The 12433-nt window shown below is 44.9% G+C and overlaps 1 long non-coding RNA gene across 1 annotated transcript in view; it reads left to right on the forward strand.

Annotated features, from left to right (window-relative positions):
• Positions 1–8952: 8952 nt before the first annotated feature.
• Positions 8953–12433, forward strand: part of LOC140429159 (uncharacterized) — a 127430-nt gene continuing 123949 nt past the window's right edge. The window contains exon 1 of the long non-coding RNA XR_011949000.1: positions 8953–9177. This is a non-coding gene — a long non-coding RNA (uncharacterized lncRNA). The remainder of the gene's footprint in view (positions 9178–12433) is intronic.

The following is a 12433-nucleotide window of genomic DNA, read 5'->3' on the forward strand; positions in this document are numbered from 1 at the left end:
CAAGTCTGATGTATAGTTTAATGAAATAAAACTGTGTTTCCCGGTGCATCCAGTACTGGTCTGGATTGTTTCCCGGTGCACCCAGTATTGTTATGGATTGTTTCCCGGTGCATCCAGTACTGTTATGGATTATTTCCCGGTGCATCCAGTACTGGTCTGGATTGTTTCCCGGTGCATCCAGTACTGGTCTGGATTGTTTCCCGGTGCATCCAGTACTGTTATAGATTATTTCCTGGTGCATCCAATACTGTTATTGATTATATCCGGGTGCATCCAGTACTGTTATAGATTATTTCCCGGTGCATCCAGTACTGTTATGGATTATTTCCCGGTGCATCCAGTACTGTTATGGATTATTTCCCGGTGCATCCAGTATTGTTATGGATAGTTTCCCGGTGAATCCAGTACTGTTATGGATTATTTCCCGGTGCATCCAGTACTGGTATGGATTGTTTCCCGGTGCATCCAGTATTGTTATGGATAGTTTCCCGGTGCATCCAGTACTGGTCTGGATTATTTCCCGGTGCATCCAGTATTGTTATGGATAGTTTCCCGGTGCATCCAGTACTGTTATGGATTATTTCCCGGTGCATCCAGTATTGTTATGGATAGTTTCCCGGTGCATCCAGTACTGGTCTGGATTATTTCCCGGTGCATCCAGTATTGTTATGGATAGTTTCCCGGTGCATCCAGTACTGTTATGGATTATTTCCCGGTGCATCCAGTACTGGTCTGGATTGTATCCCTGTGCATCCAGTACTGTTATAGATTATTTCCGGGTCCATCCAGTACTGTTATGGATTATTTCCTGGTGCGTCCAGTACTGTTATGGATTATTTCCGGGTGCATCCAGTATTGTTATGGATAGTTTCCCGGTGCATCCAGTACTGTTATGGATTATTTCCCGTGCATCCAGTACTGTTATGGATTATTTCCCGGTGCATCCAGTATTGTTATGGATAGTTTCCCGGTGCATCCAGTACTGGTCTGGATTATTTCCCGGTGCATCCAGTACTGTTATGGATAGTTTCCTGGTGCATCCAGTACTGTTATGGATTATTTCCCGGTGCATCCAGTATTGTTATGGATAGTTTCCCGGTGCATCCAGTACTGGTCTGGATTATTTCCCGGTGCATCCAGTATTGTTATGGATAGTTTCCCGGTGCATCCAGTACTGTTATGGATTATTTCCCGGTGCATCCAGTACTGTTATGGATAGTTTCCTGGTGCATCCAGTACTGTTATGGATTATTTCCCGGTGCATCCAGTATTGTTATGGATAGTTTCCCGGTGCATCCAGTACTGGTCTGGATTATTTCCCGGTGCATCCAGTACTGTTATGGATTATTTCCGGGTGCATCCAGTATTGTTATGGATAGTTTCCCGGTGCATCCAGTACTGTTATGGATTATTTCCCCGTGCATACAGTACTGGTCTGGATTGTATCCCTGTGCATCCAGTACTGTTATGGATTATTTCCGGGTGCATCCAGTACTGTTACGGATTATTTCCGGGTGCATCCAGTATTGTTATGGATAGTTTCCCGGTGCATCCAATACTGTTATGGATTATTTCCGGGTGCATCCAGTACTGTTATGGATTATTTCCGGGTGCATCCAGTATTGTTATGGATAGTTTCCCGTTGCATCCAGTACTGTTATAGATTATTTCCGGGTGCATCCAGTATTGTTATGGATAGTTTCCCGGTGCATCCAGTACTGTTATGGATTATTTCCGGGTGCATCCAGTATTGTTATGGATAGTTTCCCGGTGCATCCAATACTGTTATGGATTATTTCCGGGTGCATCCAGTACTGTTATAGATTATTTCCGGGTGCATCCAGTATTGTGATGGATAGTTTCCCGGTGCATCCAGTACTGTTATGGATTATTTCCCGGTGCATCCAGTACTGGTCTGGATTGTATCCCTGTGCATCCAGTATTGTTATGGATAGTTTCCCGGTGCATCCAGTACTGTTATAGATTATTTCCGGGTGCATCCAGTATTGTTATGGATAGTTTCCCGGTGCATCCAGTACTGTTATGGATTATTTCCCGGTGCATCCAGTATTGTTATGGATAGTTTCCCGGTGCATCCTGTACTGTTATGGATTATTTCCTGGTGCATCCAGTATTGTTATGGATAGTTTCCCGGTGCATCCAGTACTGTTATAGATTATTTCCGGGTGCATCCAGTATTGTTATGGATAGTTTCCCGGTGCATCCAGTACTGTTATGGATTATTTCCCGGTGCATCCAGTATTGTTATGGATAGTTTCCCGGTGCATCCAGTACTGTTATGGATTATTTCCCGGTGCATCCAGTATTGTTATGGATAGTTTCGCGGTGCATCCAGTACTGTTATGGATTATTTCCCGGTGCATCCAGTACTGGTCTGGATTGTATCCCTGTGCATCCAGTACTGTTATAGATTATTTCCTGGTGCATCCAGTACTGTTATGGATTATTTCCTGGTGCGTCCAGTACTGTTATGGATTATTTCCGGGTGCATCCAGTATTGTTATGGATAGTTTCCCGGTGCATCCAGTACTGTTATGGATTATTTCCCGTGCATCCAGTACTGTTATGGATTATTTCCCGGTGCATCCAGTATTGTTATGGATAGTTTCCCGGTGCATCCAGTACTGGTCTGGATTATTTCCCGGTGCATCCAGTATTGTTATGGATAGTATCCCGGTGCATCCAGTACTGTTATGGATTATTTCCCGGTGCATCCAGTATTGTTATGGATAGTTTCCCGGTGCATCCAGTACTGGTCTGGATTATTTCCCGGTGCATCCAGTATTGTTATGGATAGTTTCCCGGTGCATCCAGTACTGGTCTGGATTATTTCCCGGTGCATCCAGTAATGGTATGGATTATTTCCCGGTGCATCCAGTACTGTTATGGATTATTTCCCGGTGCATCCAGTACTGGTCTGGATTGTATCCCTGTGCATCCAGTATACTGTTATGGATTGTTTCCCGGTGCATCCAGTACTGTTATGGATTATTTCCCGGTGCATCCAGTACTGTTATGGATTATTTCCTGGTGCATCCAGTATTGTTATGGATCGTTTCTCGGTGCATCCCATACTGTTATGGATTATTTCCGGGTGCATCCAGTATTGTTATGGATAGTTTCCCGGTGCATCCAGTACTGTTATGGATTATTTCCCGGTGCATCCAGTACTGGTCTGGATTGTATCCCTGTGCATCCAGTATTGTTATGGATTATTTCCGGGTGCATCCAGTACTGTTATGGATTATTTCCGGGTGCATCCAGTATTGTTATGGATAGTTTCCCGGTGCATCCAGTACTGTTATGGATTATTTCCGGGTGCATCCAGTATTGTTATGGATAGTTTCCCGGTGCATCCAGTACTGTTATAGATTATTTCCGGGTGCATCCAGTATTGTTATGGATAGTTTCCCGGTGCATCCAGTACTGTTATAGATTATTTCCCGGTGCATCCAGTATTGTTATGGATAGTTTCCCGGTGCATCCAGTACTGTTATGGATTATTTCTGGTGCATCCAGTATTGTTATGGATAGTTTCCCGGTGCATCCAGTATTGTTATGGGTTATTTCCGGGTGCATCCAGTACTGTTATGGATTATTTCCGGGTGCATCCAGTATTGTTATGGATAGTTTCCCGGTGCATCCAGTACTGTTATGGATTATTTCCCGGTGCATCCAGTACTGTTATGGATTATTTCCTGGTGCATCCAGTATTGTTATGGATCGTTTCTCGGTGCATCCCATACTGTTATGGATTATTTCCGGGTGCATCCAGTATTGTTATGGATAGTTTCCCGGTGCATCCAGTACTGTTATGGATTATTTCCCGGTGCATCCAGTACTGGTCTGGATTGTATCCCTGTGCATCCAGTATTGTTATGGATTATTTCCGGGTGCATCCAGTACTGTTATGGATTATTTCCGGGTGCATCCAGTATTGTTATGGATAGTTTCCCGGTGCATCCAGTACTGTTATGGATTATTTCCGGGTGCATCCAGTATTGTGATGGATAGTTTCCCGGTGCATCCAGTACTGTTATAGATTATTTCCGGGTGCATCCAGTATTGTTATGGATAGTTTCCCGGTGCATCCAGTACTGTTATAGATTATTTCCCGGTGCATCCAGTATTGTTATGGATAGTTTCCCGGTGCATCCAGTACTGTTATGGATTATTTCTGGTGCATCCAGTATTGTTATGGATAGTTTCCCGGTGCATCCAGTATTGTTATGGGTTATTTCCGGGTGCATCCAGTACTGTTATGGATTATTTCCGGGTGCATCCAGTATTGTTATGGATAGTTTCCCGGTGCATCCAGTACTGTTATGGATTATTTCCCGGTGCATCCAGTACTGTTATGGATTATTTCCGGGTGCATCCAGTACTGGTCTGGGTTGTTTCCCGGTGCATCCAGTACTGTTATGGATTATTTCCGGGTGCATCCAGTATTGTTATGGATTATTTCCCGGTGCATCCAGTATTGTTATGGATAGTTTCCCGGTGCATCCAGTATTGTTATGGATTATTTCCCGGTGCATCCAGTACTGTTATGGATTATTTCCCGGTGCATCCAGTACTGTTATGGATTATTTCCCGGTGCATCCAGTATTGTTATGGATAGTTTCCCGGTGCATCCAGTACTGTTATGGATTATTTCCCGGTGCATCCAGTATTGTTATGGATAGTTTCCCGGTGCATCCAGTACTGTTATGGATTATATCCCGGTGCATCCAGTACTGGTCTGGATTGTTTCCCGGTGCATCCAGTACTGGTCTGGATTATTTCCTGGTGCATCCAGTATTGTTATGGATTATTTCCGGGTGCATCCAGTACTGTTATGGATTATTTCCGGGTGCATCCAGTATTGTTATGGATAGTTTCCCGGTGCATCCAGTACTGTTATGGATTATTTCCGGGTGCATCCAGTATTGTTATGGATAGTTTCCCGGTGCATCCAGTACTGTTATGGATTATTTCCCGGTGCATCCAGTATTGTTATGGATAGTTTCCCGGTGCATCCAGTACTGTTATGGATTATTTCCCGGTGCATCCAGTATTGTTATGGATAGTTTCGCGGTGCATCCAGTACTGTTATGGATTATTTCCCGGTGCATCCAGTACTGGTCTGGATTGTATCCCTGTGCATCCAGTACTGTTATAGATTATTTCCTGGTGCATCCAGTACTGTTATGGATTATTTCCTGGTGCGTCCAGTACTGTTATGGATTATTTCCGGGTGCATCCAGTATTGTTATGGATAGTTTCCCGGTGCATCCAGTACTGTTATGGATTATTTCCCGTGCATCCAGTACTGTTATGGATTATTTCCCGGTGCATCCAGTATTGTTATGGATAGTTTCCCGGTGCATCCAGTACTGGTCTGGATTATTTCCCGGTGCATCCAGTATTGTTATGGATAGTATCCCGGTGCATCCAGTACTGTTATGGATTATTTCCCGGTGCATCCAGTATTGTTATGGATAGTTTCCCGGTGCATCCAGTACTGGTCTGGATTATTTCCCGGTGCATCCAGTATTGTTATGGATAGTTTCCCGGTGCATCCAGTACTGGTCTGGATTATTTCCCGGTGCATCCAGTAATGGTATGGATTATTTCCCGGTGCATCCAGTACTGTTATGGATTATTTCCCGGTGCATCCAGTACTGGTCTGGATTGTATCCCTGTGCATCCAGTATACTGTTATGGATTGTTTCCCGGTGCATCCAGTACTGTTATGGATTATTTCCCGGTGCATCCAGTACTGTTATGGATTATTTCCTGGTGCATCCAGTATTGTTATGGATCGTTTCTCGGTGCATCCCATACTGTTATGGATTATTTCCGGGTGCATCCAGTATTGTTATGGATAGTTTCCCGGTGCATCCAGTACTGTTATGGATTATTTCCCGGTGCATCCAGTACTGGTCTGGATTGTATCCCTGTGCATCCAGTATTGTTATGGATTATTTCCGGGTGCATCCAGTACTGTTATGGATTATTTCCGGGTGCATCCAGTATTGTTATGGATAGTTTCCCGGTGCATCCAATACTGTTATGGATTATTTCCGGGTGCATCCAGTACTGTTATGGATTATTTCCGGCTGCATCCAGTATTGTTATGGATAGTTTCCCGGTGCATCCAGTACTGTTATAGATTATTTCCGGGTGCATCCAGTATTGTTATGGATAGTTTCCCGGTGCATCCAGTACTGTTATAGATTATTTCCCGGTGCATCCAGTATTGTTATGGATAGTTTCCCGGTGCATCCAGTACTGTTATGGATTATTTCTGGTGCATCCAGTATTGTTATGGATAGTTTCCCGGTGCATCCAGTATTGTTATGGGTTATTTCCGGGTGCATCCAGTACTGTTATGGATTATTTCCGGGTGCATCCAGTATTGTTATGGATAGTTTCCCGGTGCATCCAGTACTGTTATGGATTATTTCCCGGTGCATCCAGTACTGTTATGGATTATTTCCGGGTGCATCCAGTACTGGTCTGGGTTGTTTCCCGGTGCATCCAGTACTGTTATGGATTATTTCCGGGTGCATCCAGTATTGTTATGGATTATTTCCCGGTGCATCCAGTATTGTTATGGATAGTTTCCCGGTGCATCCAGTATTGTTATGGATTATTTCCCGGTGCATCCAGTACTGTTATGGATTATTTCCCGGTGCATCCAGCACTGTTATGGATTATTTCCCGGTGCATCCAGTATTGTTATGGATAGTTTCCCGGTGCATCCAGTACTGTTATGGATTATTTCCCGGTGCATCCAGTATTGTTATGGATAGTTTCCCGGTGCATCCAGTACTGTTATGGATTATATCCCGGTGCATCCAGTACTGGTCTGGATTGTTTCCCGGTGCATCCAGTACTGGTCTGGATTATTTCCTGGTGCATCCAGTATTGTTATGGATTATTTCCGGGTGCATCCAGTACTGTTATGGATTATTTCCGGGTGCATCCAGTATTGTTATGGATAGTTTCCCGGTGCATCCAGTACTGTTATGGATTATTTCCGGGTGCATCCAGTATTGTTATGGATAGTTTCCCGGTGCATCCAATACTGTTATGGATTATTTCCTGGTGCATCCAGTACTGTTATGGATTATTTCCTGGTGCATCCAGTACTGTTATGGATTATTTCCCAGTGTATCCAGTACTGGTCTGGATTGTTTCCCGGTGCATCCAGTACTGTTATGGATTATTTCCCGGTGCATCCAGTACTGGTCTGGATTGTTTCCTGGTGCATCTAGTACTGGTCTGGATTTTGTCCCGTGCATCCAGTACTGGTCTAGATTGTTTCCCGCTGCATCCAGTACTGTTATGGATTGTTTCCTGGTGCATCCAGTACTGTTATGGATTATTTCCCGGTGTATCCAGTACTGGTCTGGATTGTTTCCCGGTGCATCCAGTACTGTTATGGATTATTTCCCGGTGCATCCAGTACTGGTCTGGATTGTTTCCCGGTGCAGCCAGTACTGGTCTGGATTGTTTCCCGGTGCATCCAGTATTGTTATGGATTATTTCCGGCTGTATCCAGCACTGTTATGGATTAATTCTGGCTGTATCCAGCACTGTTATGGATTATTTCGCGCAGAACACATGGCTAGCTTCTTTCTAAAGTCGTTTAGTTGTTTTCTTCGGATTCCTTGCTGATTTTATGGTTCCTCCGGTGGTTGCAACTGTTGTTTGGCACATCCGTCATCAACTCTCCGATTCCACAGCCCATCTCCTGATCATCCTGCCCCCCCCCCCGCCACTGCCCCCCTCCAGCCAGTACCGTCACGCCTCTGTATGTCCTACCTCCTCTCTCTCTCCCTCATCAGACACAACGGCTGATTCTCAATTTTTAAAACAAGTGAAACTCGCTGTCGGTAATTGCTCCCGTTGAGGTGGAGCATCGCCAGGCGCTGGCCACAATTCTGGCCTCACGCGCAATTCTCCGCCCAATCGTACCAGCCGACGGAGAATCCCGTCCCATGTTTTCGGCAGGGTGAAGAGGTCCTGGCAAGGAACGGTACCACCAGTGAAAAGTGGATACCTGACACCACCTTAGCACAGACAAGGCCGGTCTCCTACACTGTCCAAACCCAAGACGATGTAATACGGAAGAGACATGCGGATCAACCTTTGGTGACAAGAACCAATCTACTAGAGACCAAACCGACCGAGAGTCCAAATCCAGCTGCGCCAAGAGACAATGTGGAGCCGAGAGGCTGACACCAATCGAACCAATCGGGGACGGTAGTACCTCAGTTGAGTACTAGACACCACATCAACTCCGTTTAAGATGACCACAGGCAATGTCCAAACTAAGCCAAAGACACCAGAGGTTGCAGCTAGCAATAAAAGGCAGACACTGCCAACACACAGCGAACGATGACCTCTGAAGTGCCTGACATAATGACTGTTGGTGTTTGATTGCTTCTGTTTATAACTGACAATATCCCGCTGATTATTGTGTCCGGGATCTTTAACTTTAAGGAGGAGAAAAATGTTGTATGTTCATGGTATTTCTATCGGTTCCTCACCAGCAGCCTTGCAGTGGAACAGGCGCACTTTAAGAGACCGATCACATGACATCACCTCATCGGCCGTTTCCGCAGGCAAACGGACAGTGTAACACAGCAGCCTTTAGTGTTAACATCTTCTTCACAAAGCTTTTCATTTGTTTAAACCCCTGAGCCCTGCAGACTTAATTTTAAAACCACCACGATAATCCTCCACCACTTCTAAAGGCCTCCGGTGTACTTTCAAATTGACTCCCCCAGATCCTTACACCTGCCGTTCACCTTGCCAACTCACTCTGCGTTAGTCTGTAACTGTGGCAACCTATCTCTGCACCTGCCCTTCCAAGGTTAGAATGTTAATGGAAGATTCCCTCCCGGATCTTTCAAATCGCAGCTGTGCTATATGACATTGACGTGTGTAAATTTACTCGCAAGGTGTAAGTGGCATTTTATCCGGCTTTGAGTGCAATTTCTGCAATAAATCAGGGGCAGCTTATAGATTCTTCTGTTCTTGTTGGTTCTCTTAAGAGTGCTGCATTGTTCACTTCATTTCAGAGAGGGGTTGGGGGTAGGGATGCGTTGTGTAATCTGCCGGAACCATCAAGCTAGAGACACTGCTGAGGCGCACCTTCTGTTGGTAAGTGGTTTGTTGTAGCAAGTGATCTGCTCTGGCTCAGAGATTAATATTTCCCTTGCCTCTGGAGATGTTTTTTTCTTGCAGAAAATTATGGGATAAGTGCTAGAAAATGTCTTAACTCAAAGGATTGATATTTGAAACCAAGAGAAAAAAAAGACACAGGGACCTTGTGGAGAGAGCAGGCTGGTGAGGCTGATATTGAAGAGAAACAGAAAATGTTGGAAACATTCAGCAAGGTTGGGCAGTGTCTGTAAAGAGAGAAACAAAGTTTACATTTCAGGTCGATGACCCTTCACCAATGGGGTTCTGGCTGTGCAAAAAAGTCTGTGCTTATAGGTAATCATAGCTCAGTTTGCACTCTCTGGGTCAGCAGGTTGTGGGTTCAAATTCTTATCCAGAGACTTGAGGCCGAAGGTTGACACTTCTATGCAGTTCTGTGAGAAGGGGGTTTTCCCAAACATATATCCAGGCTCTATGTCTCCAAGTTGGAACACTAACAGTGAGAGCTGGGCAGAATATCTGGAATAAGCGGGAAGAATTCATCCATTATCTCCTTTGTGAGGAAATGCAGTTTCAAGCATTCCAGGTGGACAATACCAGTATTGGTCATGTGACTGAAACTGACTGTAAATAATTAGTTTTATCTGAAAATCCAGAACAAACAAGTAACCGCATCAAAGGCATGTTCTGTTATTGCAGCCCCTTAAAGCATTCATAATGACTGCAGTTGTCATGGCAAAAGCTTTCAGCTACAGTGCCTGAAACTGATCGAACAAATGGATGTTTAATTTTCATTTCAAAGCACATTATCAATCCATGGAGGGGAGCAGGTGCAGAACTATATTTTGAACTTTCAAAAGCAGGGTTCTTCTAAACAGACAGAACTATGAAATGAATCAATTTAAATCACAGCACAAAACATGACAGCAGAGGCTGACATAACATTAAAAAACGTTTACCGCATTATGGCACTAACAATTGGAAAAGTACTGGGCTGGATTCTCCGTCGACAGGATCCTCCATTTCACCGGCAGCACACTCATGCCTGTAGATTTCCCAACGGCGTGGGGGTGCCCACAATGGGAAACCCCATTGGCCGGCTGCCGACGGGGGCGCGCTGCACCAGAAAACGAGTGTGGCTGGACGGGAAATCCTGTCCACTGTAATGTAAGACAACAAATACACAATGCTGGGTCCTGTAACGGTCAATTTGTCTTTGCACGACAAATCCCTATGCTAACTCATTGCAACTAATATACTTCTACATTATAGTGGTGAGATGGTGACGAAGTAATAGCATCACTGGACTAATAATCTAGAGGCCCAGGATAATGATCTGGGGACGTGGATTCAAATCCCACCACAGCAGCTGATGGAATTTATATTTAGTTAGTTCACTGGAATTGAAAAGTCTCAGTAATAGTGGCCATGAAACCATTGTCAAGCGTTGTAAAAACCCATCTGATTCACTTGTGTCCTTTAAGGAAGGGAATCTGCCGTCCTTACCTGATCTGGCCTACATGTGACTCCAGATCCACAGCAATGGACTTGACTCTTAACTGCCCTCATGAAATGGTGTGGCAAGCCATTCAGTCTAGGGCAATTAGGGATGGACAGCAAATGTTGACCTTGTCAGTGTTGTCCACCTCCTGTGAAAGAATAAAAAATAAATTACAGCATCTAAACGTGACATTTGAAAATGACAAAACTTACCTTTCAGAATGTTCCCGGCTCCTGAGCAGGCTTTCCCCAGTGATCACAAACTCTCCAAAGAGATGATTTTTTTTTTTTTTAGGGCTTCCAAAACCCACACCAGCGTACAAAAACGATGTGCGAGAGGAAATACAACAATCCTGTGGTCTTCACAATGGGGACTCTGACCTCGGAAGAGATGTGTGTGTGAGTGTTTGGCAGCCAAGGTCACCCTGACCCACAAAAAGGCCCCACGACAATAGAGTAGGGCTAGGAAGGCAGTGGAAAACTGTTTCCAACAAAAAAAAAACGAAGGCAGCGTTTCACGTCCCGATTCACACCTCCACTTGGGAATCGAAAATCCAGGCCCCTGGTCTGCTTACTTAAGGAGGGGTATATTATATTGGTTGTGGTCCAAAGAAGGTTCCCTTGGTAGGTACCTGTAAGAAAGAGGTTGCCTTAACATGGAAGGTTGAACAAATTGGGTTCATGCTCCTTGGAATTCATAAGAATGAGAGATGATCGTATTGAAAAGGGGCTTAATAGGGTCGATCCTGGGAAGATGCTTCCTCTCATAGTTTTCATAGAATTTACAGTGCAGAAGGAGGCCATTCGGCCTATCGAGTCTGCACCGGCTCTTGGAAAGAGCACCCCACCCAAGGTCGACACCTCCACCCTATCCCCCTAACCCAGTAACCCCACCCAACACTAAGGGCAATTTTGGACACTAAGGGCAATTTATCATGCCCAATCCACCTAACCTGCATCTTTGGACTCTCATGGGGGAAGGTAGAATCGGAGACAGAGTTTAACAATAGGTGTCTCCCATTTAAGAGCCGGGCAAGGAGAGATCGTTCTCTGAGAGGGTGGGGACTCTTTGGAACTCTCTTCCACAGAGAGCAGTGGAGGCTGTTCAATTGAATATCCTCAAGACTGAGTTAGTCAGATTTTTGATCAGCAAGAGTCGAGGGCTATGTGGGACAGGGTAAGAAAGTAAAGTTAGGGTCGCAATCAGATCAGTCATCACCTTATTGGGTGCAGTGCAGATTCCAGGGGCCAAATGGTCTATTTCTGCACCTATTTCTTCAGTCCTTGGGTTCTTATGGCGAAACATGTTTCCTCTCTCCTGAATACTAGTGGGTAATTTGTTTTGCTGTGGTGTTGTTTTCGGCAGTAGACATCAATGGCTAGACAGTAAATCTACTGCGATCTGTGTCCTCGATTTTCAGCACACACTGTACGTAGATCTTCTTGAGGGCTTTTTAGATCAAGGTTGCACACAGGATAAAACCTTTACTGCACTTCAGACTTTTATTTATTCAGTCATGGGATGTGGGTGCCACTGGTTAGGCCAGCACTGTTGCCCAACCCTAACTATCCTTGAGAAGGTGGTGGTGAGCTGCCTACTTGAACCGCTGCAGTTCATGTGTCGTCGGTACACCCACTGTGCTGTTGGGGAATTCGAAGATTTTGACCCAGCGACAGTGAAGGAACGGCGACATAGTTCTCAGTCACGATGGTGTGTGGCTTGAAGGGGAACTAAACAGAATCTTGCAACAAAAAC

Source organism: Scyliorhinus torazame, chromosome 9 (genome assembly GCF_047496885.1).
Source record: "Scyliorhinus torazame isolate Kashiwa2021f chromosome 9, sScyTor2.1, whole genome shotgun sequence".
Classification (NCBI taxonomy): domain Eukaryota; kingdom Metazoa; phylum Chordata; class Chondrichthyes; order Carcharhiniformes; family Scyliorhinidae; genus Scyliorhinus; species Scyliorhinus torazame.